The sequence below is a fragment of the Giraffa tippelskirchi genome, chromosome 1 (assembly GCF_054371585.1).
Source record: "Giraffa tippelskirchi isolate mGirTip1 chromosome 1, T2T-mGirTip1v1.2.pri, whole genome shotgun sequence".
Classification (NCBI taxonomy): Eukaryota; Metazoa; Chordata; class Mammalia; order Artiodactyla; family Giraffidae; genus Giraffa; species Giraffa tippelskirchi.
The window spans coordinates 55094264-55114585 of NC_137275.1; the positions used below are offsets into that span (position 1 = coordinate 55094264).

Here is a 20322-nt window from a genome sequence, read left to right on the forward strand (position 1 = left end):
CAGACACACAAGAGTTAGTTGCACATTGAAAAAAAGAAAAAAGGCTAAAGGTCACATGAATAGTCAATGTGTAAATATCAATATATGTGTCATATGGAGCCACTCACTGAATGCCTCAGACCAAGTAGCCACCCTAGAACCAGAATTTTGATTCTTTCCTTTTGTTATATTAATTGTGCCCTATCTTCATGGGGGGCTTCCCGGGTGGCTCAGTTGTAAAGAATCTGCCTGCCAATGCAGGAGATTGGGGTTCCATCCCGGGGGTCAGGAAGATGGAGAAAGAAATGACAACCCACTCTAGTATTCTTGCCTGGGAGATCCCATGGACAGAGGAGCCTGGCGGGCTACAGTCCCTGAGGTGGCAAAACAGTTGAACATAAGTGGAGACTAAACAACAATCTTCATGGGACATTTTTATGGCATTTCCCAAATGCGTGTCATCTTGAGTTAGATGGGTATATTCATTATCTATCGCTACATGACAAATTATCCCAAAACTTAGAAACTGAGAATAGCAGTTTCCGTGGGTCAAAATCCAGCAGCATCTCTTAGCTGGGCACCTCTGGCTCCAGGTCTGTGAGCTGGGTCTGCAGGCATCTCAAGACTGAGCTGGAACTGAAGCATCCACTTACAAGCTCACACACAGTTGTTCCCAAGATTCAGTTTGTTGCAGACTCTTGGGCTCAGGGGCTCAGTTTCTTGCTGCAGCATGTGGTTCTCCCCATAAAACTGCTCACAGAATGACAATTTGCATCCCCCAGGATCCAAGAAAAAGCAGATGTCCAAGAAGGAAGTAAACCACAGAAGTGACATCCCAAAACTTCTGCAGCATTCAGTCTAATCTACACTCAAGGCAAGGGTATTAGGGCATAAATACCAAGAAGACCACACGAGAGGAAGGGGTGTCTTCTTTTTCTTCTCCCAGGTGGGGTGCATGGGAACAAGATAAATGATAAAGGCATGGTGAATGTCAAGAGTGACATCATTCTAACAAAGCCTGCCTGGGTACTTGAAAAGAGCCTTCGGAGCATCTTTGTTGCTTAGTCGCTAAGTTGCGTATGACTCTTTTGCGACCCCATGGACTGTAGCCCACCAGGCTCCTCTGTCCATGGGATTTCCCAGGCAAGCATATTTGAGTGGGTTGCCATTTCCTTCTCCAGGAGATCTTCCCAACCCAGGAATGGAATCAGAGTTTCCTGCATCTGGTAGGAATTCCTGTATTGGAATACAGGAATACATTCCTGTGTTGGCAGGTGAATTCTTTACCACCGAGCCACCAGGGAAGCCTTTGGAACATCTTAGGGAAGTGCTATTCTTTCATTCATTTCAGCAGTAATGTTCCCTAGAGCTGGAAAGGGGGAGTACATTTGCAACCATCTAACTAAATCTTTCCATGTTATCACATTACTTCCCCCAAGCAAGCAGAAGAGAGAGAGCCTGAGAGCTCCATTTAAGTGAGAGCCTTTGTGGTCCCTACAGCCTTGCTACTCAAAGTGTGGTCCATGGATCAGGTGCCTCAGCATCACCTGGCAATTTGTTAGAAATGCAGATACTTGGACCCTGCCCTAATCCCATCCTACAGAGTCACAAACTTCATTTTACCATGACTCCAAGAGTCTAGGATGCAGATAAAGTTTGAAAGGCACTAGAATGTGAGACACATTGCCCTTAAAATAATGTAACTGACAAACAGTTGAGAGACCAGCTAAAACTGTCCCTCATCCATGTGATGGTGTGAACTAGCTCAGCAGAGAGAGACCTAGTGAGCTAAGGGGAAGCAACATAATTTTGGTGGGAGTGGATGAGCAGCTGAGGACCAGCAGGACAAGCTGGATGGGTGACAAATGTCACCCTACACCATCACTCCAATCCCCAGCCTGAGCTCTATGAAAACGCCTAGGACTGAGAAGCAACTCAGGGGGAACCCTGAGTGTACTCAGAGGGGAACCCGAAATGTACTAAGGAAACCTGAATTACCTCCAACTGACTGAGATAAACTTTCTTCTTCTTTGGCAGGAGGCGGGGAGGCAAAAATAGAGAAATTACCTTAAATTTAGAAAAATGGACTTCTTGCAAAAAAAAAAATTAAGACTAAATCCTGAATATGACAGAAAGGAAAGAGCATGGGCAGGTGAAATAGGGGTCATCCAGGCTTCACTGTTTAAACCTGGATCCAAGTACACACACATCAGGGTGGAGTCTCCTGCAGTTCCTGGTTTGCACTTGCCTAAACCTTACATGATTTTAGACCCAAGAGAGGTGTCCATCTGCTCCAGTTGTCCTGCTTGATCCAGGACTGGACAGAATCACTCATTTCAGGGGAATCTAAGAACCTTTCTGATGGATGGACTTGATAGTAACATGTGGGGGCTGTAAGGCTAAATATTACATGTGTGTATGCACACTCAGTCGTGCCCAACTCTTTGGGACTGCCTAGACTGTAGCTCATCAGGCTCCTCTGTCCGTGGAACTTCCCAGGCAAGAATACTGGAGTGGGTTGCCATTTCTTTCTCCAGAGGATCTTCCCAACCCACGGATCAAACCCATGTCTCTTGCATCTCCTGCACTGGCAGGCGGGTTCTTTACCAGCTAAGTTCTTAATTCCCTGCCAACATGTACCTTGCCAACAGAAACTGTGATAATCTGTAAGTTCATTAAGGGGAAACTGTTAACATCAGACAATCTAACAGATCTCACATTCAAAATGATTTTCCTTAAAATACTACGTTTCCTCCCATATGAAAAATGTATCCTTCTCTAAGAAATTGTATATTCTCCTAGGGAAGGACTGACATAGAGGAGGCATGGATAATTTTTAATAGCTCCCTGGTGATGCCCTTTCAGCCAGAATTGAGAATACTTACAGACACTACGGAGAAGGCAATGGCACCCCACTCCAGTACTCTTGCCTGGAAAATCCCATGGGTGAAGGAGCCTGGTAGGCTGCAGACCCATGGGGTCGCTAGGAGTCGGACATGACTGAGCGACTTCACTTTCACTTTTCCCTTTCATGCACTGGAGAAGGAAATGACAACCCACTCCAGTGTTCTTGCCTGGAGAATCCCAGGGACGGCGGAGCCTGGTGGGCTGCCGTCTATGGGGTCGCACAGAGTCGGACACGACTGAAGCGACTTAGCAGTAGCAGTACAGACACTTACAGACAGAATAATCATTGCTCAAAGATGCTGATAATTCCCTAGAGTTACCTGTGCTGCCAAGGTGGTTGGGTGAGGAAGGAGGGCAGACGATTTGGCTGTCTGTGGCAGGGTTGAATTCTCAAAGACCTTAAGGGGCAGGCAGGTCATATTAATGTGTGAAGAGGGCCAAGTGTGAGACAATAAGGAACAAATGAACTGTGGCAACGTGGAGAATGAGTACTCAATCATTAAAGCTCTCCACCCAGCCAAGCAAAATGTGTAAGCCGAATGGATTCAGCAGGAGAGATGTTATTGGTGTTGACCTCTGGATTTACTTAAAACTTGGAGGAGTGTGGTGTGTGTGTGTGTGTGATTCTGTTTATCAGCCAGGATTGAGAACCACTTCCATAATTCTCAATCCTGGATCCTTTATTTAAAAAAATAAGTTCTGTGCTCTGTGGAGAGCAGTAGGCTATTCAAATAAGACTGAAGAGATCTAAACAAGTAGGATCTACAGAAAACCCAGGACCAATGTCCAGGTAGGTTTAAAAGGAAGCTTATGGCTTCCCCGATGGCTCATTAAAGAATCTGCCAGCAATTAGGGAGACCTGGGTTTGATCCCCGGGTTGGGAAGATCCCCTGGAAAAGGGAATGGCTATTCATTCCAGTATTCTTGCCTGGAGAGTTCCATGGACAGAGGAGCCTGGCAGGCCACAGTCCATGGGGTCACAAAGAGTCAGACACAACTAAGCGACTAACACTTTCACTTGAATGTCTCACCATCTCAGTTTGCCTGAGACATTAAAGGAGCGTTAAAAAGAGAAAACTCAGGAACTGGAAGAGTTGTTCATTGACTAAACTTGATCATAATTTCCCAAATAAGCCTGACACTGCTGCCCTTTTGCCATGTTCCTCCTTTGAAAAGGAGCAAGGGGGAAGGAGAGCAAAACCTCCTGAGAGTCCAGGAGGAGATGCTGACAGGCTCCTCTCCCACAACTGAAATGTGGAGGGCACAGAAGTCGGAAACTTGCAGAAGCATGACCTCACTCTGCAACCTGTTCTTCCCCACCACAAGACCCAGTTAAAAATAGAGTCATTGTCATACCAACTCCACGAGGAAACTCAACTTGGTTTCAAGAGAATGAGAACCACTTGGCACTTGGTAACTAGGATGTTGACAGCAGCTACAATGTGTTTGGTTTGTTTGTTTCTCCCACAACACCATGCTATTCTGGGACACCAGCTGAGTGTCCTACACTTCAACTCAATTCTGGCATTATCTACTCCCACCCCGACTTCAGACACCAGTTGCAAGTCCAGGTTGTCACCTGTGCTTCTGATCAACTGGTTATAGATTGGAGGTTCCCGCAACCCCCTCCTTGGGTTCAATTAATTTGCTGAGTGGTTCACAGATCTCAGGGAAATATCTGACTTACTAGATCATCGGTTTATATAAAAGGATGTAACTCAGGAACAGCCAAAGGAAAGAGAAACACAGGGCAAGTTATGGGGGAATGGGGTGAACCTTCCATGCTCTTTCTAGGCACACTACTCTCATCAAATCTGTTACCTGTTAATCAACTTGGAAGTTCTTCAAATCCCATCCTTCTGGGGTTCTATGGAGGCTTCATACACAGGCATGATTGATCTCTTCATTGGCCTTTGGCCATTTTAATCATTCTCCTCCTCCTCTCCCTTCCTTAGAGTTCAGGGGGAGGGACCTTCTAATCACAAGGTTGGTTCCCCTAGCAACCAGCCTCCATCCCAAGGGGACCTAGGGACTTTCCAAAAGTCACCTCATTAACATAACAAAAGACACCTTTATCACTCTCTAAACAGGAAATTCCAAGGGTTTTAGTGGTTCTGTGTCTGGAAAGGTGGACAAAGACCAAAAGTAAATTGCTTATTATAAATCACAATATCACAGCAACTGATCAAGAATTTATTCAGTTTGTGAATATTCCTTAGCACCTATGGAGTAAAGCAACACGTGTCCTAACAAGGAATAGCAAAAATGTTCAAACTGAATAGGCAAAGGAGGTAACAGGAGAGAGTGAACAATGCCAAGGGAAGGGCCCAAGTGAAGCTCCGTGGAGTTCCAAAGGAACGAAAAATAACTTCTGGCCACAAAGGAAGAACCAGCGTCCTGACAGAAGACATCAGGACTTTTATGGATGATGATGAAGGAGTGGGTTTTCCACTGGCATGAAGGATTGATGTTCATCTCTGGAAATCAAGCCATACCAGGACAGATAGGATAGAAGTCAAAGCTCACACTGCAAAAAGAGCATTTTAGTAAACGGCAGTTTGGAGGTATGCAGTCATGCCTCTCTGGCATAAAAGTTTGTTTCCAGAAAAAATATTTTCAAAGGATACTAGCAAATCCAGAAATGTCATGAAAACATTTTTTTTTTGGTCATAAAAAGTGATTAAGTACCATGCATGCTACAACATAAATGGACCTTGAAAACATTATACTACATGAAGGAAACTAGACACAAAGAACTATATATAGTATATGGTGGTGGTGGTGGTTTAGTCGCTCTTTGCAATCCCATGGACTGGGGCCTGCCGGGCTCCTCTGTTCATGGGATTTCTCAGGCGAGAATACTGGAGTGGATTGCCATTCCTTTCTCCAGGGGATCTTCCCTACCCAGCTCTCCTGCATTGCAGGAGGATTCTTGACTGACTGAGTGGCCATGCTGAGACATATATTGTATGGTTCCATTCATAAGAAATATCCAAACAGACAAATTCAAAAAGACAGAAAGTGGACTCGTGGTTTACAGGGATTGAGGGGAAAATGAAGAGTGATTGCTAATGAGTATGGATTTTTTTTTTTTTTGAGGTGATGAAAATACTTTGGAATTAGACAGTAGTGATGGTTACACAATTTTGTGAGTATACTAAAGCCCCAAATTCCATGGCCTGTGAATTACAGCTCAATTTTTTAAATCCCTCTATGTGATGATGGTTTAATGACTTAGATAATGTTTAATGGTTTAGATAAATTAATTTCCTGAGCTTGTACAATAATGGAAACTACACTTCAAAGGGCTAGTTTCAGGATTAAATGAGATGCATATAAAGCACACAGCCTGAATCCTTGCACATAGCAGGTGCTCAGGAAATGTAAGCTGACGCTGTGGGGGGGGGTGTGAAGGAGGAGGGAGAGGAGAAGAGGGGAAAGAAGAAACTTCAGCGGTGGCAGCCATGACTGTTGTAGCTTAATGATAGGTATAAGTAAACGTCAGTCTCTCAGTCGTATCTGATTCTTTTCGACCCCCATAAACTGTAGCCCACAAGGCTCCTCGGTCTATGGGATTCTACAGGCAAGAATACTGGAGTGGGTTGCCATTCCCTTCTCCAGGGGATCTTCCCAACCCAGGGATCAAACCTGGGTCGCCTGCATTGCAGGCAGATTCTTTACCATCTGAGCCACCAGCAAAGCCAATGATGAGTGTGTGTGATGGTTAATTTTCATGTGTCATTAAGAGCTGCCCAGACAGCTGGTTGACATTATTTCTGGGTGTGTCTGTGAGGGTATCTCTGGAAGAGATTAGCATTTGAGTAAAGAAGGTTACCTTCACCAATGTTTGGTGGACATTATCCCCTCCACTGAGGTGCTGCATAGAACAGAAAGGTAGAGGAGGGAGGAATGAACGTTCTCTCTCTCTCTGCTTGAGCTCAGACCTCCATCTCCTCCTGCCCTCAGACCTTAGTGCTTCTGGTCCTCAGGCCTTTAGACTCAGACCAGGATGTACTTACACCATCAGCCCTCCCAACTCTCAGGCCTTCAGACTTGTACTGAAATACACCACTGGTTTTCCTGGTTCTCCAGCTTGCAGACAGCAGATCATGGGGCTTCTCAGGCTCCATAACCACGCGAGCCAGTTCCTATAATAAATCTCCCTTTGTATATCTCTCTAATATATCCTATTGGTTCTGTTTCTCCAGAGAAGGCTCATACGGCGTGACTGTTATAAATACGGAAATAGAACAGAAGTGATGGGCTAGAGATCTCAAGTTAATGGCTGGGTTTATAGATATACAGTTGAGAGTAAAGAAGAGATTGGGTGTAAGCCAAAACTAATTTTGGGACAGGTGGGCCTCCCCCAACATCTCTCAATATTTTCCTCTCCCTTTTTATGGGTTGTTATGTCTAGCAGTATGACTGTGCTCCATTTGTTACTTTCACTCTATAAGGCATACCGTGAATCGTCCAAGTTTTGCTGGTAAATTCCTTTCATTCTGGGCAGAGACTCGGTGTGCACAAGCATTACTAGCCTGTCATACTTTCAGAAAGTTCAGATATTCCTTTCTAAGAAATGGATCCTGCTCACTCACACTGCTCATCCAGCATTTCTCTTCCCCGAACATCCTGTGTGTCATTACCTATTGACAACTCTTGCTTTCTCTCAAGCACAAACATGTACTCACATTTTAAATGATTCAACGTAGAGTCTTTGGGTGGCAAGACTGAGTATCTGAAGACCAGCCTCAGAACCAAGGATGCCCAATAAACTGGTGAATGAATGAAAGAAAGTACAGAGTGGAAGAATAAATCTTGTGAAGACATTTAGATTTAGACAATAAATTCAGGGGAAAGGCTGAAGAACACTCTACTTTGATAGAGCTGTGTCAGTGTTTAAATTAAGGTCTCTAACGTTATGTTTTGATTTTGTGCATCAAGTTGTAATTTCCTGTTAGCCAGAATAGCAACAAACAAATCTAAAAGAACATTTTTAAATTTCTTAAGCTCCAGCCACCTTCACTACATTGCAAAATTAAAAGCTGGCTGAGAATTCCCTGGTTGTCCAATGGTTAGGGCTTTCCTGGTGGCTTATACGGTAAATAATGTGCCTGAAATGCAGGAGAACAGGGTTGATCCCTGGGTTGGGAAATCCCCTGGAGAGGGGATTGGCAACCCACTCCAGTATTCTTGCCTGGGAAATCCCTTGGACAGAGGAGCCTGGTGGGCTACAGTCCATGGGGTTACAAAGAGTCCAGCACAATTGAACAGCTAACACTTTCTTTTTCTTTCCAGTGGTTAGGACTCCATGCTTTCACTGCCAGAGGCTTGGGTTCGATCCCTGGTCAGGGATGGCATGCTATGCCAGAAGGTCCAAAAAAAAGAAAAAGAAGCTGGCTGAAGCCCAGCTAGAAATTCTAAGTCTTGCAGTGTAAAAAGGGAGCCACCGAACTTGTAACTCTAGAGATGTATCGTGAACCAGACAGTAACAAATCCCCGTAAGAATAAAGCTCACATCAGTGAACTTTCTCAAGATGGCTTTTTTCTCTCTGTATTCAGCAGTCTTATTAAAACAGAAACTTACGTTATGACACAAAGTTCTCTCTTCAGTAGAAAGAACAATCAATTTATGTCATTGTGACATTTCACAACTAGCTAAATTAATATATTTTGCTATTTAAATATCTGTTCCCATCTCAATATTTTGCTTAACATATGCAGTAACTGTGTTCCCTTTTTAGCTGGTAAGGCATTCCAAAAATAGAAACAGTGTTTTTCTATTTTTAGCTCAGTCTGTAAAGTTTAAGCAAATAAACTTCTTTCCAAAGTACTACACACACATGTTTCAAATTCATGGAAAAACCCAGTGGCAATGAGCTCATAAAAGAAAACAGTGAGAAGTTGGAGTCAAAAGATTTTTGATATCCTTACCCTGTGTTACAACTCAACATAGATGCTCAGCTTCCAACTTAGACATTTTAATTATAATTTCTAATAGGAACATGAAAAACACTTAGTACAGCACTAATTTCACTGAAAAATAACTTATTTTTCTACACTAAAAGTTCTGTTTCTCCTTAAAAAGTAGACTAAAAACCATCAATTCCTACTTCCTGGTCAAATATTAGTGAATAAAAATCACACCCAGACTTCCTTTCCCCCTTTTCTCATACTAAATCATAATTTCCTTTTTCCTCCCCAAAAGGCAGTTTAATCTATCCTTGATTAGAGTGACTTCCCACATGTAAAACGATGTGTTTGATCACTTTCATCCATTTAAATGTGTCATGTTTCAATCAAGCAATCGAACTCCTTATTATTTGCCCAACTAAGTTGAAAACGTATGCTCACACAAAAGCCTGCACACCAATGCTTATAGCAGCTTTATTTCATAATTATCAAAACCTGGAATAAACCAATACGTCCTTTAGTAGGTGAACGAATAAATAAACTGTGGAACATATTGACAAGGGAATATGATTTAGTGTTAAAAAGAAATGAGTGATCAAGCCATGAAAAGACATGGAGGAACCTTAAATACACATTACTAAGTGAAAGAAGTCAATCTGAAAAGGCTACATACTGTATGATTCCAACTATATGTGACATTCTGAGAAAAGCAAAACTGTAGAGGCAGTAAAAAGATCAGCGGTTACCAGGGGGTGAGGATGGGAGAGAAGGGGTGAGTAGCCAGAGCACCGATGATTTTTAGGCAGTGATAATAACTTTGTATGATACTATAATGATGAATGGCTCAGGAATAAAGAACCCACCTTCAGTGGTTCAATCTCTGGGTTGGGAAGATCCACTGGAGAAGGAAATGGCAACCCACTCCTGTATTCTTGCCTGGGAAATCCCAAGAACAGAGGAGTCTGGTGGGCTACAGTCCATGGGGTCAAAAAGAGTCAGACATGACTTAGCAATTAAACACAACACAACAACATGATGATAAGTAGAAGTCATTATATATTTGACCAAACCCATAGAATGTACAACACTGAGAGTGAATCCTAATGTGAATTCTGGACTTCAGGGGACAGTGGTGTGGCAGTGAAGGTTTGCCAAATGGTATAACTGTTTCACTCTGGTGAGGGATGCTGACACTGGGGGAGGCCATGATTGTGTGGAGGCAGGGGCCATATGAGAAACACCACCTGCTCAATTTTGCTGTGAACCTAAAACCAATAAAGAATCTGCTGGCAATGCAGGAGACCCAGGTTCAATCCCTGGGTTGGAAAGATCCCTTGGAGAAGGGAATGGCTACCCACTCCAGTATTCTTGCCTGGAGAATCCCATGGGCAGAGGAGCCTGGCAGGCTACAGGCCATAGGGTCGCAGAGTTGGACATGACTGGGCGACTAACGCTTTGCCACTTTGCCACTACAACTTTAAAAACTTATGAAAAAAATCAAGTTTTAAACATCACCGAAACTTTCTGTCAATGTTCTCAGTGTTTTGTGTGCATGCTTCCATATTTTGGAACTGAACTGCACACCTTGAAATAGGTAAAATGCCTCTTTGTATCAGATTCCTATGCCTGGTACAGAGGCACGCACCTCCACACAGTCACGCAAAAAAAATTCATATCTGTTTTCTCACTAGGGCTTGAGATTCTGATAAAGATTCCACCAAGCCATGTATACCAATCCCGGCTCTGCTCAGCAGAGTTTTCAAGTGCACAGGACAAACGTGCTTTCCAGAAGCTAAGATCCACGTGCTGCATTCTTAGATCCACGCCCCTCCAAAAACTCTAAAGATAAAAGGTCTCTCTGGGCTCACTGCTTAGCAAAAGAATGTACAGGTTGTAAAATAAACCAACACCTGCATCCTGGTCTCTATACACAGCTGGAGAAGGTACATCACTTATGTTGGCTTTGATAGGAGATGCAAAAGCTGAGAAGATACAAGAAGAAGGAAGTGGCTTCTCTTTTCTATTTGTGTTGGAATCACCTTCCGTTTCTCAAATGCTTATCAGCGGAGAAGCCTAAAACATGGCTCTCCTTATCTGGAGTTTTTCAAACACAGTACAGGTTATGCTCTGGGTGAAGTGAAGATAGATTCAACCTTCAGATGAGGGTAAGGATTCATCTTAAATGGTCAGATTGAATTGCACCCTTGGAGCCTTTCTTTCTGTGGAGGCAGTGTGATTTTGGAGACAGCCCAACAGGAGGAACAGGGCATTGGGAGTCCAGGTGTGCAGAGCTAGCTTCTACCTACTCACGACTGGCTGTGTGACCTCAGGCAGCTCACATTGCATTTCTGGACCTGTTTGCACCTTGTAAATTTTTTAAATATAATTTTAGTATATGTGCTGTTGAAGCGAGCACTTTTTAAATATAATTTTAAAATTTATTTTATCTTTTATTCATGCCACTTGGCATGTGGGATCCAAGTTTCCTGACCAGGGACTGAACCGACGCCCCTTGCCTTGGGAGCGTGAAGTCCCAACCACTGGACCACCAGAGAAGTCCCCATCTTGTAAATTTTTGGAGGTTGGGTTCCTTCTAAACTTCCCTCAGGAATGCAATGGAATATATTCTAATTTAAATGCCCATGGTGGGTTTGTGACTGGCAGCCTTAGCTCAGGGTCAAGGTAGAACTAAAACATACCTGCTTCCCAATCTCAAGGTCATAATTGGAAATTGCCAACTTGGAACTTTTCCAAAACCTACAGTTAGTTTCTTACCTCAGGGAAGAAGATGACAAGAAAGAATGCTTACAGCACGATGGCAGGGGTCACCTGCTTCCTGTCTGAGGTACCCTTCTCCAAGATCAAGGGTCAGGAAGGAACTACGCCCACTGAGCACTTATTACATGCCAAGTGTTTTCACATATTCTCACGAATCCTCACAACGCCAAAGCCATGGGGGCTGGGCCTCCCAGAGCCTTGGGGGTCAGACCTCTCCCTGTAGAACTGTAGGGGCAGGACTTCTACCCTGTTATGTCCAGAAGGTGAGACCTCTGTCCCAGTGGGACTGGAGGGCAGAGAATCAAGCCAAAGGGGAGTATTCTAAAGCCTTAAGGCTTTAGCTCTCATGGAGTTTGCCTGGTAGCCTGGACTTACTTGGGCCCTATCAACCCCTTTCTTCTCTCTGATTTCTCTCTTTCAGAATAGAGTTGTCTATCCTATGCCTGTCCCACCATCATTCTTTGGAAACACATAACTTGTTTGATTTCACGGGTTCATGGCTGGAGAGAAATTTGTCTCAGGATGAGTCATACCTCGAATCTCACCCATGTCTGATTTGGATGATATTCAGATGACACTTTGGACTTTTGAGTTGACTGCTGCTGCTAAGTTGCTTCAGTCATGTCTGACTCTGTGCGACACCATAGACGGCAGCCCACCAGGCTCCACCGTTCCTGGGATTCTCCAGGCAAGAACACTGGAGTGGGTTGCCATTTCCTTCTCCAATGCATGACAGTAAAAAGTGAAAGTGAAGTCGCTCAGTCGTGTCCGACTCTTCGGGACCCCGTGGACTGCAGCCTACTAGGCTCCTCCGTCCATGGGATTTTCCAGGCAAGAGTACTGGAGTGGGCTGCCATTGCCTTGTTTGAGTTGACAGTGGGATGTAATAAATGAATTATTACAAATGACATGAATTTGGGGGGATCAGGGACAGAATGCTACGGAATGGATGTTTACATCCTCCCCAGACTGCTACGTTAAAACCAAATTCCCCAGGGTCTCTGGGGGTGATTAGGTCGTGAAGGTGAAGCCCTCATGAATTGGATTAATGCCCTTATAAAAGAGACCCCAAAGTGATCTTTCTTCCCTTCCACCACATGAGGTTACAGCAAAAAGACTGCCATCTATGAACCAGGAAGCCGGCTCTCATAAGACACCAAATCTTCAGCTAGGATGTCTCAGCCTCTAGACCTGTGAGAAATAAACTGCTGCTGTTTATAAGCAACTCAGTCTGTGGTATTTTTGTTACAGCAGCTCAAATGGACTAGGACTAACAATAGTAATAGAACATATGTATGGAGTGCCTACTGTCTACCGGACACTGCTAACACCAGCAAACCTTTGACATGCGTTCATTAAGGATCAGGGATTGTTCTAGGCATCTACAGTACATAAGGCTGGGACCAGGATTACTCTGTTTCCGATGGGAAATTGAACAGGTAGAACCAGGATACAGGCTGAAGCACTATGCCAACCTAACCACTTTACTACCCTAATTATTATCTCAAAACTGTGATGCAGGCTATTATTTATTGTTTTGCAAACAAGGAAGTAGAGGTTGAGCAAGGTAAAAATGAATCATTCACCCAAGGTCCTACTTGGTTAGAGCTGAGGCTCTCTTTGCAGCGTCAAGAAAGCAAATGGCCCTAAGTGCTATCAACACAGGACTCGGTGCGCTAAGATTTCAGGGATCTAGTCTGGCCAAGAAAGGTTCTGGGGAGAGTTACCAGCTTGCAGCCACCAACAGGCTCTGTCAAGGGCAGAAGTTTTGGAGCCAGGGGCTGAGCCAATGCCAACTAGGCTAGGTGGAGGTGGCCCTGAAATGGCAGCAAATTTTAATGAATCAACGAATGAATGAGAGAGGAAGGGAGGGAAAAGAGGCTAGTTCTCTTTGAGTCTGAGGGAGAAGGGCCATTTCCGAGGGTACAGCAGGGCCAGGGGTTAGTAAGAAGGAAGAGAGGCTGCAGCAGGCTGCCCCACGAGGCCACCTGACCTGAACCCAGGGCAAACCGGGGACTGGGCTGCTGGGTGTAGGGGAGGCTGGAGCAGTGGTCCTTCCCGTGAAAAGCTGGCCTGACTGATGGGCTGGAGAACCCCACCTCCCAGCGCCCAGGAAATTCAGCTGGATGCAGTGTGGCCCCTGTACAGCTTAATGAGAACCTGATCCTTGAATTGGGTATATCAGTGGGTCCAGAACAAGGTTTTCTTACGTGAAAAACATCACCCTCCCCTTCCCCTTCATGGGCCCACAGCTGGCCAAATCCGAGAAAGCAGCACAGAGCCCCTTGATGTCAACAAATTCTGCTTTATAGTTTCAGTCCAACAAACAGTGATTTCAGGTATCTGACTATGGCCCTCCATGTGCACAGCAAGGGAACTTAAGCCACTGAAATATCCATGAATTCACACAGTCACTTGATAAATACTATGGCACACATTCACACAACTGTCCCTAGGGATGCTACAGTAAACAAGCTGCCTGTGCCCAGAGGAATGTCATAGGGTCCAGTAGGCACACAGAAGCAGCAAACAGGACATGGCATGACCAAGTGAGAAGTGCTGCTAGAAGGAAAAGAGAGGGTGCTAAGAAAGCATACAGAGAAGCCTGCAACCCAACCCTGGGGAAGGGGGACCCTCTAAGACGGCCTGCAGCCTCAAGGGAGGCTGAGGATTTAAGGACACACCCAAAGGCCAAGTAAAAACTAGTCACTGGCGGGTAAAAGGGGAGGAAGATGATCCCTAAACTGCTAAACTGCAAAGGAATAGACTTTGATACTGGACTTTTTATTACATACAGCATTCTTATTTTCTAAGGTGTTTTTTTTTTTAACTATAAAATACTTCAAAAAATTAAATAGAATAATATGACAGATATTTAGGTAGATACTACTAGTTTTAACAATTTTAAATATCTTGTATATATACGTGTGTGTGTGTGTGTGTGTGTGTGTGTGTGTGTGTAGGGCTTCCCAGGTGGCTTAGTGGTAAAGAATCCACCTGCAAAAGTAGGAGACTTGGGTTTGATTCCTGGGTTGGGAAGACCCCTTGGAGAAGGAAATGACAACCCACTCCAGTATTCTTGCCAGGGAAATCGCATGAACAGAGGGAAGAGGTGGACTACAGTCACGGGGTCGCAGAGTTGGACACAATGACAAAACAGCAGCAGCAGCAAAAATGTATTTTTTTAAAGAAGTAAAATGTTACTTATAGAGCTCTTCTCCTCCATCCCCAAAGGTAACTACCATTCTGCACTGGGTGTATCTTTCCCTCTGTTTTCATTTATTAACCCCATAGGTATCAATCCATAAACAATAGAAAGTAGCCTTTTGTGATTTTTGAAGTTTTTCCTACATGGTAATCATAGTACATACATTCTTTTAGGAATTGCTTGTTTATATTCAACATTGTGATATTTTAACTGCTGAATAATATTCAATTGTATTAAGTTGCATGATTATTACACAATTATCTCTTCCCTTTTTGATGGACATTTAAAGTTTTACTCCACCTCCCACCTTTTTTTTTTCTTGCCATAACAGTAAACACCCTTGTACTTGTCTCCTTGTGCACATTCCATGATGTATGCCTAGAAATGGCATTGCTGGGTTAAGGGTATTCTCATCTCCAGTGGTACTGTGCATGGCCATATTCTGCTACACAACCACTGTGCCAATTTATATTCCCACCTACATACATATGTTCCTGTTTCCTCATGTCCTCACCAATCCTGATGTTAACAAGCTCTTAAATTTTGCTAATCTAATGAATGCAATATGTTATTTTCTTACTTTAATCTGCCTTTCCCTAGTTACTAGTGAGTTGTCCACCTTTTTATATGTCAAATGGCTATTCAGGTTTCCTCCGCTGATTGCCTCTTCACATTGTCAGGCCATTTTCTAGTGGGCTGTCTTTTTTTAAAGACTGGTTTGTAGAAATCCATTAGATATTCTGGATATTAATTCTTACAAATTGTTGTTTGACTTGACAATTACTCAGAAACAATACTATTGAGAGAATCAGTTAAAAGATGAGTGTAGTCTCTTAAATATGGGTACCTTCAACCAAATGATTTTTATTGACTTTAGCAGAGGACCTGGCTTGTATTTTCTTAATGGTTGCACATCTCATGGCCTAGGGCAGCATATGCAAACAGATGTCTAAAAAGAAGAGTTCACGTTCATTGATGAAGAGATACCTACACTAAATGATTAACTACTGTCCTGGAAATATGTTCAAGACCCTCAGAGAAGCTGCAAGCCCCATAATGACCACAGACACATTTTAAATCAAAGACCAGATCATCATTTGATTTAGGGTGATTTTTAAAACGTTTTCATTTTTATTCAAATTTTGTTCAATTTGTTTTCTTGATTTCAGTTTAGAATTTGACTTTTTATCATACCTCATAACAATCCTGAAAAAGTCAGTAATAACATCACCAAAAATTATCACAACTATTAACATCCTCATAACTAAATCCAAAGACTGGAAAGTTATCATCCTCTTAAATCTCGTTATTTACAGGTGATGAAACTGAAGTTTGAGAGGCTAAGAAATTTACTCATTCATTCATTCAACAAATATTTAGTGATCTTCTACTCTAACAAATATCATTTAGGTGCTTACTATGTATTAAGCTAAGAATTTCATCTAAATTTAAATATTAAACATTTAAAACAGAATTTAGACATATTTAGTGTCTCTGATGATGACTTTAAGAGGTAAAATTTTGGAAGTTAAATAGCTTGCACAAAGTCTGTGGTCCATCAGTGGAAGAGGCAAGGTTAAGAGCCCGGGATTCTGATGCCAGCAGGGCTTCCAGCCTTGTCATAGGATATGCCTATGGTGCTTGCTATGAGTTTGAAACACAGAGATATGCATCCTACAGGAAAACAGGGCCCTGGCATTCCCACAATATCATGTCCTCTTTCACAGATGAAATTCAGATCTTCTGGTGAAGAAGGCACTGGATAGGGGATAGGCAGGAGCCTATGCCCTCACTTATTAGAAACCCATCCTTGTGTGGACCATTGACCCAAGACAAAGATTACTAATGTAGAGAACCCACCGCTGAATCAGCTCTGGGAGGAGAAGAGTAAAGTACTTAGTCTTCTTGGTGAGCCAACCAGACAAGAGCCCCCATGAGGGGCTCACAGTCTAGTAGAGGAGACAAGCAATAAGCGTATCAGGAAACCAGTGAAATAAATAATTACAAAGTGTGGTTAACGGCCATTAAGGAAGGGAACAAGGCAATGTGAGAGAAAGGCTTGTGGGTAAGGGACTTATTGTAGAATGTGTAGTCAATAGGCTTCTATTAACACTAAAACGGAGACCCACGTGAGTTAGCCATAGCACGAGTCGGGAGAAAAGCACGCGCAAAGGCTCTGTGAAAGGAAGGAAAAAAGTTATCTCTGTGAGTACCACAGGGAGAGTCAGGTAGCAAACGGCTTGAGATAAAAGCAAGGGACAGATTACTCAAGGCCCTGAAGGCTATGGTAAGGAGCTGGAATTTACTCTAAATATAATAGGAAACTATTGGTGGGTTAAGTAGTAGAATTACATGATTAAATCCTTTACTCAGTCACTCTCATCATTAAATGGAGAATGGAATACTGGGGTCAGAGATGAGAACAAGAGACCAGTTCTCTAGTTAGGAGGCCATCATGATGGCGGCTTGGATTAGGATGGTGTCAGTGAAAGTTGACAGAAGCAGATGGATTCAAGACATATTTTGGAAACAGAACCAACAGGGCTTACAAATGGATGGACGGTAGGGTATGAGTGAGAGAGAGGCGTCAAGGATGACCTTTAGATTGAAAAAAACTGTGAATAAGAAACTGCTTACAATTACTTCTCCAATATTTTATGATCTGTCTTGAATTTTTTAACTTCACAGACCTCCAAGGAGAAATGTGAGGAGGACAGGTCACAACACAGTGATTCTTCTACAAGGAATGGTATGGCAGTCTGGGACTGAGACCCTGTATCTCTTCCGGAGGTCAACTTTGTGCATCCTTTGGTTGGGAAGGCATCTGGACCCTTGGCCTCTGGCTGCCTCAAGTGATCCTCCAGCAACCACATCCAGTCAGCTGTTTGTGAAATGAGATATTCAGAGACATAACTACCACCTGCTTTCAGTAGCAGCAACAAAACTACTAACACACACAATAAATACCAACTCCTGATCTAGAAAGCTCACTAAATGCTGGAATTCAGCAACCACGGAGTAACTCTGCAGGCTTCTCAAGTGATCTAGACTGACATCAGACAAATACCAGAACTTTGTATAGAATCCCAGGCTGCTTTATAAAGCTCCTCTAACTTCTAACTCATTAGAAGCAAAATGAGAATTCATGAATATTATTTAACCACGCAGATAATTTAAGATAATCAATGTTAGTCCAAGCTGCAACTGTGTTTCCTATTTTTTTTTTTTCAGCATTCCACTTCACTCTCCATCTTCTCTCAATTATCACCTTTGGTTTCTAGGACCTCCTTAAGGCTTCTATCTGATTCTTGCAAGGTTGGAAAGAGCTGATGTGGGAAGCTCTTGACCTGACCCTGGCCTTTTCACCTTTGTCCTTTGCTGTTGCCTGTCTCCTGATTTCTCTGCAGGAGCAGACCTTGTTCATACATCATCCAAAGTAGGAGCCTGGGTCTGGAAACAGGGTAGAATCTGGAAACAGCTCCGGAAGAATAAGAAGGAACATGACCCACTTTATGTTTATGTAGAATGTTCATTAAAGCAGAAATTGTTGTGGTAATAACTAACTCATGTGGCTGGGGCATGACCTGGGTACTGCAGGACCACATGAAAAGTGGGCAGGCCCAGGTCAGACAAAGCTGCGAGAGGTCTCAGCACAGCTTACTGTGAGCCTAGGGACTCGGGCAAGTTTATTTAACATCCAAGCCCTATTTCCCAATCATAAAATGGAGGTAACACCCATCCTGTAGGCATTCGAAGTGATCAAAAACACTTAGGTAAAGTCCAGGACAACAGGGCACAGCAGCATTTATAGCATTTCCTAATTTATAATGAACTTTTGCATACACGGTTTCACTTCTTACTAACCTGACTAAATCCAAGTCTTCCATTTTTGGCTAAAGCAGCACCCCAATGTTCTTCTAACTGCAAAGTACCAAATATTTTCACTCTGACTTCCCTCTTGTGCCAACTCTGATTATTGGGAGCAGAAACCTAACACTTAGTGTTAGAGTCACAGAGCCTTGTCTGGGCTCAGTGGTGACATTGTAGGTGATGAAGTCTGGGCACAGGATACAGGGGTGTGGTGATGACCGGACCCATTTGCCAACTCTCCTCCAACCCAGTTCAGCCTCTTGATTCACAGCAACAAAGGGTCACTTCTGTTTCTAAGGCTTAGAGATAAGTTGAAGGCAGCTTTGGTGGGAGTTCTTTCAGTTCAATGATAAACATGCTCGTTCTCCAGTGCATTCCAGGAATCTTTGACCCATCACCACATGTGTGTCTGTATTTGAGTCTGTAGTCAAATATATACCTGTTTCTTTGCATAAGGCCCATTTCAAATGCAAAAAGCATTGAAAGATATTAATAGAACTCTTACTTCTAAGCCAAGACAACTAGCTAGGAAGTGACAGAGTCATGATCTGGACCTGGTGTATTGAGTGACTGATTCAACAGCAACATGGAGCATGTGAACTCAAGTACCATTAGAGGTCAGGCAGTGAGTGTGTAAATGTGAAACGCCAGGTGGAAGGCAACAGGGAGCGGGGAGGCTAGCGAACAGAGTGTACATGCCAACCTGAAGGCATTCAAATGGAACTGCTTTGCTTCAAACACTATGGTTGACAAATTTAAAAAGTCTACAGGCCGCCCATCTGCCACCTTGCACCACTGTACCATTAATAGAAATTTTGCTAATTGCTTTCATTCAAAATATTTTGACATTCTTTTTTTTTTTTTTATGATTTATCGTGAGTATCAGCTCCTTTTTATTTTTACAAGATTTGCTTCTAAGATATTTTATGTAAATTTCTTCTTATGTCTAAATACAGCTTCATGCAAATAGGGTTTATGACCAAACAGCTAATATAGCTACCCATTCTTTTTTCTTTTTGGCTGTGCTGGGTCTCAGTTGTGGTATGTGGGATGTTTAGTTGTCACACAAGTGCTTAGTTGGGCATGCAGGATCTCATTCCCTCACGGGATTGAACCCAGGCCTCGTACATTAGGAGTAGAGTCTTGACCACTGGACCACCAGGGAAGTCCTTACATATTCAGTTTTTAAAAAAATAAATAGCCTTAAAATGGTTCTCTAAACTTGGGCAAAAATAAAGTAAAAATTTGTTGTTGTTGTTGTTGTTGTTTAATCACTAAGCTGTGTCTGATTGTTTTTTGACCCCATGAACCATAGCCCGCTAGGCTCCTCTGTCCATGGGATTTCCCAGGCAAAAATACTAGTGTGGGTTGCCATTTCCTTCTCCAGGGGATCTTCCAGATCCAGGGATAAAATCCATGCCTCCTTCACTGGCAGGTGGATTTTTTTTACCATACACGTCCTAAAGAAGGGACAGACTGGTGGCATCTAGAGGTGTGAAAGCAAATATAATCCAGGAAAGCTCTCTGGAGGAGGCAGTATTTGAGCTAGGAAAGATGGAAGGAATACTTTTCTTAAGCAAAGGAAAAAAAAAAATCTCTTCAGGTAAAACAAACAAAGGTGAGCAAAAAGAGGAAAGCTGGGCTATTACAGAAAAATAAACAGTCCT

General features: G+C 43.1%; 1 protein-coding gene across 20 annotated transcripts in view; it reads right to left on the reverse strand.

The window, feature by feature from the left end:
- The window catches only part of TBC1D1 (TBC1 domain family member 1), a 226326-nt gene that overhangs the window by 150780 nt on the left and 55224 nt on the right, over positions 1-20322 (reverse strand). The window lies entirely within an intron of this gene.